The 8,332-nt window shown below is 38.5% G+C and overlaps 1 protein-coding gene across 1 annotated transcript in view; it reads left to right on the top strand.

The window, feature by feature from the left end:
• The first annotated feature begins 2,514 nt into the window (after positions 1-2,514).
• The window catches only part of cdk18 (cyclin dependent kinase 18), a 183,428-nt gene continuing 177,610 nt past the window's right edge, over positions 2,515-8,332 (top strand). The window contains exons 1-2 of the mRNA XM_037975457.1: positions 2,515-2,663; positions 2,754-2,890. The gene's annotated coding sequence lies outside the window, so the exon portion shown is untranslated. The remainder of the gene's footprint in view (positions 2,664-2,753; positions 2,891-8,332) is intronic.

Genomic DNA, 8,332 nt, shown 5'->3' with positions numbered 1-8,332 from the left:
AAGATGCTGGCAGGGAAAGCATACATGGAACGTCATAACCAAGTGGCTGTCATAGTGTACAGAAACATCTGTGCAGAATATGGACTGGAAGCCCCGAGATCAAAGTGGGGAACACCCCCAAAGGTAGTGGAGAATGACCGAGCTAAGAACCTGTGGGACTTCCAGATCCAGACAGACAAAATGGTAATGGCGAACCAACCGGACATTGTGGTGGTGGATAAACAACAGAGGAAAGAAGTTGTGGTGGATGTAGCAATACCGAGTGATTGCAACATCAGGAAAAAGGAGCACGAGAAACTGGAGAAATACCAGGGCCTCAGAGAGGAACTGGAAAATGCCTGGTAGGTAAAGACCACAGTGGTGCCTGTGGTCATCGGGGCCCTCGGGGCAGTCACCCCCACACTGGAGCAGTTGCTAAAACAGATCCCAGGAACAACATCAGACACCAGTTCTAGGCACAGCCAAGATACTGTGCAGAACCCTTAAGCTCCAGAGGACCTGAGCTCAGAGGAACCTTACTGTTTTTTGCCAACCGCCATAAAACTCTACGAAGAAGAAGATGAAAAAGGCCAGTCTGTGATTGGCTGGTGGCGTGGCTCATTTACATACAACTTAGGGTTGTGAGCGAAGGGAGAGCCGAGCGCGTGAGCAGAGAGAGCTGAGCGCAAGCAGTTTATCAGAGTTGAGCGATCTGTACCCTCAAATCAATGTCACTGCGGGCTCAACCTGGTGGCATGCGCACTCAACCTGGTGACGCAAAAATCACGCCATAGTTTTGAGCTCATTTCAGAATGAGCGGTTTTAGGGCTACGTCACTTTTATGCAAATAAGTTGCTGTTGGCTACGCCCCCCCACTCAGTGTCCCATCTCAAAACATAAAAACTCTCCGAAGGATTAAATGCCACGGATCTGACACACATTTATATTGTTAATAATTCAAACTCTGAGGATTCTGACTCTGGGACAGGGGCACTTAGCGGTTTTTCCATTTTGTTTTTGATCTGATCCTAAAAGTAAAATATGAAAACTAGACATTTTTTTTCATTTTTGGTGTTATAATAAAAAATAAAAGAAATAACTAGTCAGTTTTTCTTTATTTGATTTTTGATTGTCAACTAAAAATTGAAAGAACGAATGATACACGGATTGTGGTCTTCTTGTAATGAAGTGAGTGGAGCTCAAATCGAGTTGCTAGGTGAGGGGCTGGGTTCGGCTTAATGTTTTTTGGGGGGGGTTGCGCTCGGACTGTTTCTAGAAGCAGTAGATACCCAAATGGAAGTACAAAAACATCCAAAAAGTGATTTTTGCATAATAGGTCCCCTTTAAATATTTGTAAATTTGACTTTGTTAATGCCATTTTTGTGTTGGCTAAGATTGCTTAGCTGTAGTGGATATCTTAAATGTAACTGATTCAACAAGTTACTCAGTTGTTGATGTAGTTACTTTTTGAGAATTTTATTAAAATATGTTCAGTGGTACAGAATATATTTTACTAACAATTAGTACAACAATTTTTGTCAAAATTTTTTAAGCAAAGATGTGCACACTTTCTGTGTTGGGGATGACTACTACCATATCAAATTATAACTGAAAATGAGTTAGGGCCATTTTAATTTAGACTAATATAGATTTGCTGCGGCAGCCATTTTGAATTTGGGTGAGTCCACTATTTAATAAGTTGTAGATGTACAACCAAGGAGGTGACTGAGAGACAGTTAAGAGAGACTCAAGGAACACAGAGGCCACAGGGAGCAGAACCATACAAGAACATGTCACAAAAAACAGGGAACCAATCTAAACACAAGCATGACAACAGATAAATCAGAAACACAGAACCTATGAAGCAAGCGGAACTACAAATCTCATAAACAGAACATAATCAAAAACCTGACACAAAAGATTACCAAAAAATAACTCAAAGTCACAGATCCTAACACTTGAAGTATTTTTAAAGCATGACTCTCAGCTAATACCACACCAAATTTTAGATCAATATCTGTAAAATTGACCTAATTATAGTCATTTTTGTGTTTCCTAAGGTTGCTTTGTATCTTGATTAGTGTTGACTTCAAATGTGAATTGGTTGTAGATGTTGATCCAGTAATTTCTTTCTGAGAGTTTCATTAAACCTGTGAAGTAGTTCATGGGATTATTTTATTGACAGAATAAATTAACACACACACCTGTAGCTGTTTCCTCCTGCAATTACAGTCACTTGCAGTTTTCACACAGTCATGCACACATGTGATATGCATTATAAGTATAACTAACAGAGACACAAAGAAACCAACATGCTTTAAGACTCATGTATTCTGATTGGCACAAACAAACATACAGACATTCTTTCAGAGATGTCGCCAGTGCATGTGACGATGCTGTCAACACCAGAGGCTAGTTCAGGAGGCGGAGGCTTGTGATATGCTGAAGAGGGATTGGTGGTTGTCATAACAACAAGGGAGGGCCAAAGTCAGAGACTGTGGGGAGGAGGAACTCCACATTGATTATAAAGCCCTCCTGAGCAGCAGTTTCTGCTCTGCTGAGCTCTCTCCTCTGTCATTCTGTCTTTATTTAGTGTTTCCTGTTCTACAGCCAGCGACGCAGTGCTCCTTCTGAAGGACGGTAGGAGGGTGGCAGGGTGAACTGTCAGACAGAGCCGTGGACAGGTCTGTTTTTTTCTCTTCCAACCTGGCTGTCTGTCCATCACTGTTTTAGCTGCCTGCATTGTGTGGATTTATCTCTTCTGTGTGTGACAGCTGGGGAGACAAAGGGCAACCTGACCAAAGCGACAAGAAGCTGCTCACCTCTCTGTTCCCTAAACATCCTCCTCCTCTCCACGGCAGCCATCATTCATTCATCCATCCTGTGAGCTATCGATGACCTCTGTGCTTCGGTAAGTAATCAGCTTTTCAGTATCAACTCAGAATTTTCTCCAAGACTCACCAGCCTAAAAAAGAGGGTCAGAAGGTCAGAGATGGTGGAACACTCAGGATGTGAATAATTAAGGATGCTCATTAGCTGGAATAAATCTTCAGTGCTCTGTTAGAGTCTCATAGACTGAATTAGTTATTTATTTACTCTTTGTTTCATCTTAAGGTTATTGTCATCACATTACACCATACCACAGACAATTCAAATTTAGTTTTAGTGCAAGATGTAGCATACACAAATTCAGCCATTTCTCGCTGTTCTGACAGGGTTTGGATCTACTGACAATAACAAGGTCATATTCTTTCTCCACAGTAAGGCCAGACATTACATAATGTGCTGTAAGTGCAACAGGTAGCGATTAGTTCCGACAGTCTGCGCAGGAACTGTTGCTTCCTTATGGAGAATGTTAGGGGCTTCTGAAACCCCTTCTGAAACCCCTGATTACACCCACAAATCTACTTATTCACCCATCCTTTCCTCTCTAATGATTTAGTACTTACATGTAACCTGATACAGGTAAACCAGCTCACTCTAATTCACAGAAATACATCTTTGTCTCTGTAAACACAGAACTGTTTACATGAGGGCCTACAAGTAGAAGTGGGTATCTAACATGTATTTTTAGGTGTGCATATGAGTGTAGGTGTGTGTGCACGTTTGCTTCCCTTTTCCATGTTGCTGCCATGCGATGTTGAATCATGCACAGGTTTGTCTGTTGTTGTGCTAAAATGCTATCACAGACACAGTTGAAGACATTGGGAAAAAAATATTGAAGGTGCTGAGTGCTACTGTTTCTGTCATTTTCAGTTCTGTTTAAAACTGGTTTCTTTTGGTTGACCTTCAGTCAGAGTCTTCTGCAGCTGATAGTGACCAGCATAGTCCAATTGTTGAACACTAACTCAGTCATGAAGAGAAAATAAGATGCAGTAACATTATATGTGACGTGACGCAATTTTGTGAGGTGTTGCATAATGTCTTAGATCCTAGCTCAACATCTGAAAATTCCCTAACGTATTTCTGTGTTTCCAAAGGTTGATTGCCTGCGTCATTCATCTTGAATTGGGTTGACTCCAAACGTTAATCAGTTGTAGATGTACATCTAAACTTTACTGAAAGTTTCATTAAAATGTATCTGGTGGTTCTTGAAATATTTTTGCTAACACACAAGCAGGGTTGGCTCCAGTAGTTAATGTCAAAGTTTTAAATGAAGTTGTGCAATGTGTAGTGCTCAAAGTATGTGTTGGATTAAATCTCAGCTACTACATCACCAAATTCTAGCTCAATATCTATAAATTGGACCAAGTTATAACAATTTTTGTGTTTTTTAAGGACACTTGGTTTTGGCAACCATGTTGAACTGGGTTGTCACCAATCAGATATAGATTTGTATTCAACGATTACTTTCTGAAAGACTCATTAAAGTCTGTTAAGTATTCTGATATTTTGCTTAATAGTTATTACCAAAGTTTTAGAAGCAGATATCTCCCAATCACTTAGCACTCAGGTTAAAAGTTGATCACTCCCAGCTACTACCACACAAAGAGTTAGCTCACTATTTGTAAAACTGACTAAGTTCTAGCAATGTTGTTGGCTGAGGCTGCTTCACTGTGACAGCCATCTTAGATCAAGTTGAGTCCAAAAGTTAATCAGCTGTAGATATCCACCCAGTTACTACTTTTTGAGAGTTTCATAAAAATCTGTCCAGTAATTTGGTAACAGACAGACACACACACGGACATGGGCCCAAACATTATCACCGACCTTTCAGTGTCAGGTGACAATACCATCAGAGTCAGTGATTGATTGCTATAAAAATCAAAATTTTGCAACAATTTCCACCTGAGGGTGGTCTTATAATACAAGATTTCTTGCATCTTTTCTTGGTGAAATATTGTTAAAGCTGAAATGAAATCAGTCTAAAACACTGACATTTCATGTATGTTATTTAGTCAAAGACATCCACACAACATTGTAGGGACCCATTTTTTTTACCTAAATGTTAAAAAAAGAGTTTTTAGCGTTCTCGTCAATAATTTCCGAAGTGGGTTATTTGTGAGGTGGAGTTCATGACGTGTGTTGTGTTACTGTGGGTCAATAAAGCCGCAACTGTCTGGTTGTTTACTTGTGGAAAAGGAAGAAAAAGCCTGTTTTTGAACATGAAGAAAAAAATGTTTTGAACTGATTGGAGATGGCTGGATCTCCGGAATCAGATGAAAACGCTTCAGATTCAGATGATCACCAGGACCATCATGGCCTACAAAACAACCGAGTTGGGAATGTGGAACAGTGAGAATAGATTAACCCCAGATCATTGTCATGACATCAGTACACAAAACTAAAAATCAAAATAAAGACGGCAGGAGAGAGCTAACATTGCTAACTCAATGCTAACTTGTAAACGTGACTGTACTTCAGAGTAGCATTTATGAACTCTCCCACGAGAGTAAACTAATCAACAACAGTTTCAGAATATGACTTTTGTTTAATCACACATGGATTGCCTATATTTTCTCATCAATAACAAACTGCTCTGAATCACAAACTGATCTCAGGCTGTCGGCCTGTAAGCAGGTCATACCTTTTAATGACAGTGCGCGTTCATGTCACGTTAGAAGTAAAACTTCCTGTTTCTTGTCTCCTTCTCTGTAGAGATGTCCTCTTCCTCATTTGACTTTCTTTAAAAATTGAAAATAGTTAGGACTGCTGCTTACAAAAGGTCCTGTTTTTTTGGCGTGAAGCCAGTCCACCACAATAACGAGGATCTGAGCAGTGCTCCCTTTGATGGGATCCTATCCAAAGTTCTGATAGTAATTCCCACATAGGAGTTTATGGAGCCAAATCTAAGGAAGGTTTTTATCTTTCGGGAAGCCAAAAAAATTAAACTCCAGTGGTATTTTCTGGCCAGTTTGAACAATTAATTCCAACAAACTGAACTATATTGCAACGGTGTTCAAACACTCACTGATGAATTACTGAACCTCAGTGGCTCAGCAGATGTCAGACTTCCAGGGTGGTCACGGAAAAAGCCGAAAACACCCAAATGGTTTCAGAATTACCAAAAAATATAGTAATTTTCTATTTTAAATTTCTACCAAAAACATATTTTATGGCTATATTTTCACTGATGTTGGCTTCAAAACAGGTTTCAGTTCAGCTTTAAATAAACAGTGGTTAGGTCGCCCTCAAGATAACTGACATACAGTCATTTAAAATTGAATCCTGGAACATCTCAAACCCCCAGTATACAAAACTAATGCCACTTTGTGGAAAAAAAACTTAAAAATCTTAAAGACAGAAAAATGACCTGAAACTGCCAACACTGGCACACAGTCTGCACCTGTGTAAAATGATATGACTCTACCCTTTAGAATGAAGCAGGAGATTTTAAATAAGGCAACAAGTTTTACCAAGTTATTGTCTTTAAAAGTAATAAAAAATCTGATCTTAATTCAGGATCTTTCTTTTAAACTTTGCGCTTAAATATTGTTGAACTATGAAGCAGTAATTTGTTCAGCGGTTGTTAATGAAGAGGTCATTATACTTCCATCTGTTGTGTCTTTTGAGTACTGCAGTTGTACTGCTACGTTCTGAAAAAAAAACCAACGCATGCTAAAACGCCTGTTCTTATCAAATATTGGAGTCAGCCCTGTCTATTTGTTGCGGTGTAAGGTAAATACATGTTAGCATTTGCATGATCAGCTGTAGAACTCTAAAGACTGTAGTTGTTTTAAAAGGATAGTCTGGTTATTTATAAATGATGTTCTGTTAAACAGTTATCAGTGGTTAGAACCTTACCAACTGTGACATATGAGTATGGTGAAAGAGGCAGAATTCTTTGTCCTTGCTAGACTATTGGCTAGTCAAATGAGGGCCCTGTTTTTTTTTTTGTTTTTTTTTGGGGGGGGAGTGTTTGTTTATTTTTTTTTTGTTGTTGTTGATGGTTTGATTTCAGGTTTAGAAACAACTCTCTCAAATAAATAAATAAATAAATAAATGAACATTGTAAAAGACTGTGACATTGGCAAAATATAAACCTCCACATTTATGCATGACAAATTATTTAGTTTATTGTTGCTTTCCTAACCAAGCTGTCAGGTATGGTGATGGTGGAGACTGAGGCAAACCCAATGCGCAGACTCATTCTGACCTTAAGGAATTTGTTTTAAATTAAAAAAAAAAAAAAAAAGCTGACGTGGCAGCAACAACAAGACCAAATACAAAACATAAACATAAATCCAAAACTGTAGCAAAACACAAGAGGCAAGACATGAGGGGAACCAGACAGAGCATGTGTTAGCCCTGAAAAGCAGGAAAATAGTAAGAGAAATGATCATAGGAGACGAAATCCCTGCTCTTCCACTCACTCGCTTGTATTGAGTGTTGAAAAGAGCACACGAGTCCCCCTAGTGGATCGTAGTGGTTACAACATAAATTAACTCCTCTTCCAGATGATTTGCTTACGTCTTTTGGACATCTTAATTCACATTCAGTAATGCAGATAATCAAGATAAATTAACCGAATATTAAGAATCAAATTGATCAGCATTATACTCTGCAACACATAAAGCAACAACGGACCAGTGAGGAAGTGGAGGAGATGACTGAATTTTAAAGACAGTAGGTGGTTAGGAGAAGTGGGCACAGGTGAGTGATTACAAACTTGGATAGGTGAAGATGGGCATGGCATGTAAACAAGTGATAAACTGAGGAGAAGTGAATACGACAAAGAACACAGAGGGCACAGGGAGCAAAAAACCAACTAAACAAACTAAACACAGGAACAACCAAAAACAGAACCATAAACCCAAAACAAAAAACTTAGACAAGAACCCAACTCTTGACGAACAACATATATGTTACTACACAAATGTCTATGTGGTGAGCATAAACCATGTTTATACCGATGGTGCTAAGAGGCTGCTGAATATATCAGTCTGGTGGGAGTTGAGTAAACTTTTGCACTGACTACATGTGCTGATTAGTTTGACCCACCTTGAAATCAGACTTGCCATCCTAAATATATTTCCAGAAAAACATTAAATAAACATTTAATTTCCCTTTGGGATAAATAAAGTATTTTTGAATTGAATTGAATTGAATGAAATTCCTGCCAGAAGTGTACCAGGCTGCATTGAAAGTGTTATAGCTAGCTAGCTGCTGCTGCTATTTATGATGCAAAAAAACAAACAAATCAAAACTGAATTTTATGTAAATAAATGGGTATTGTGAAATTAACAGTAATGTAAACATACGGGTGCTGGTCATAAAATTAGAATATCATGAAAAAGTAGATTGATTTCAGTAATTCCATTTAAAAAGTGAAACTTGTATATTATATTCATACATTACATACAAACTCATATATTTCAAATGTTTATTTCGTTTAATTTTGATGATTACAAAT

The sequence above is a fragment of the Kryptolebias marmoratus genome, linkage group LG4 (genome assembly GCF_001649575.2).
Source record: "Kryptolebias marmoratus isolate JLee-2015 linkage group LG4, ASM164957v2, whole genome shotgun sequence".
NCBI classification, from domain to species: domain Eukaryota; kingdom Metazoa; phylum Chordata; class Actinopteri; order Cyprinodontiformes; family Rivulidae; genus Kryptolebias; species Kryptolebias marmoratus.
This window is presented reverse-complemented; position numbering and strand designations above follow the sequence as displayed.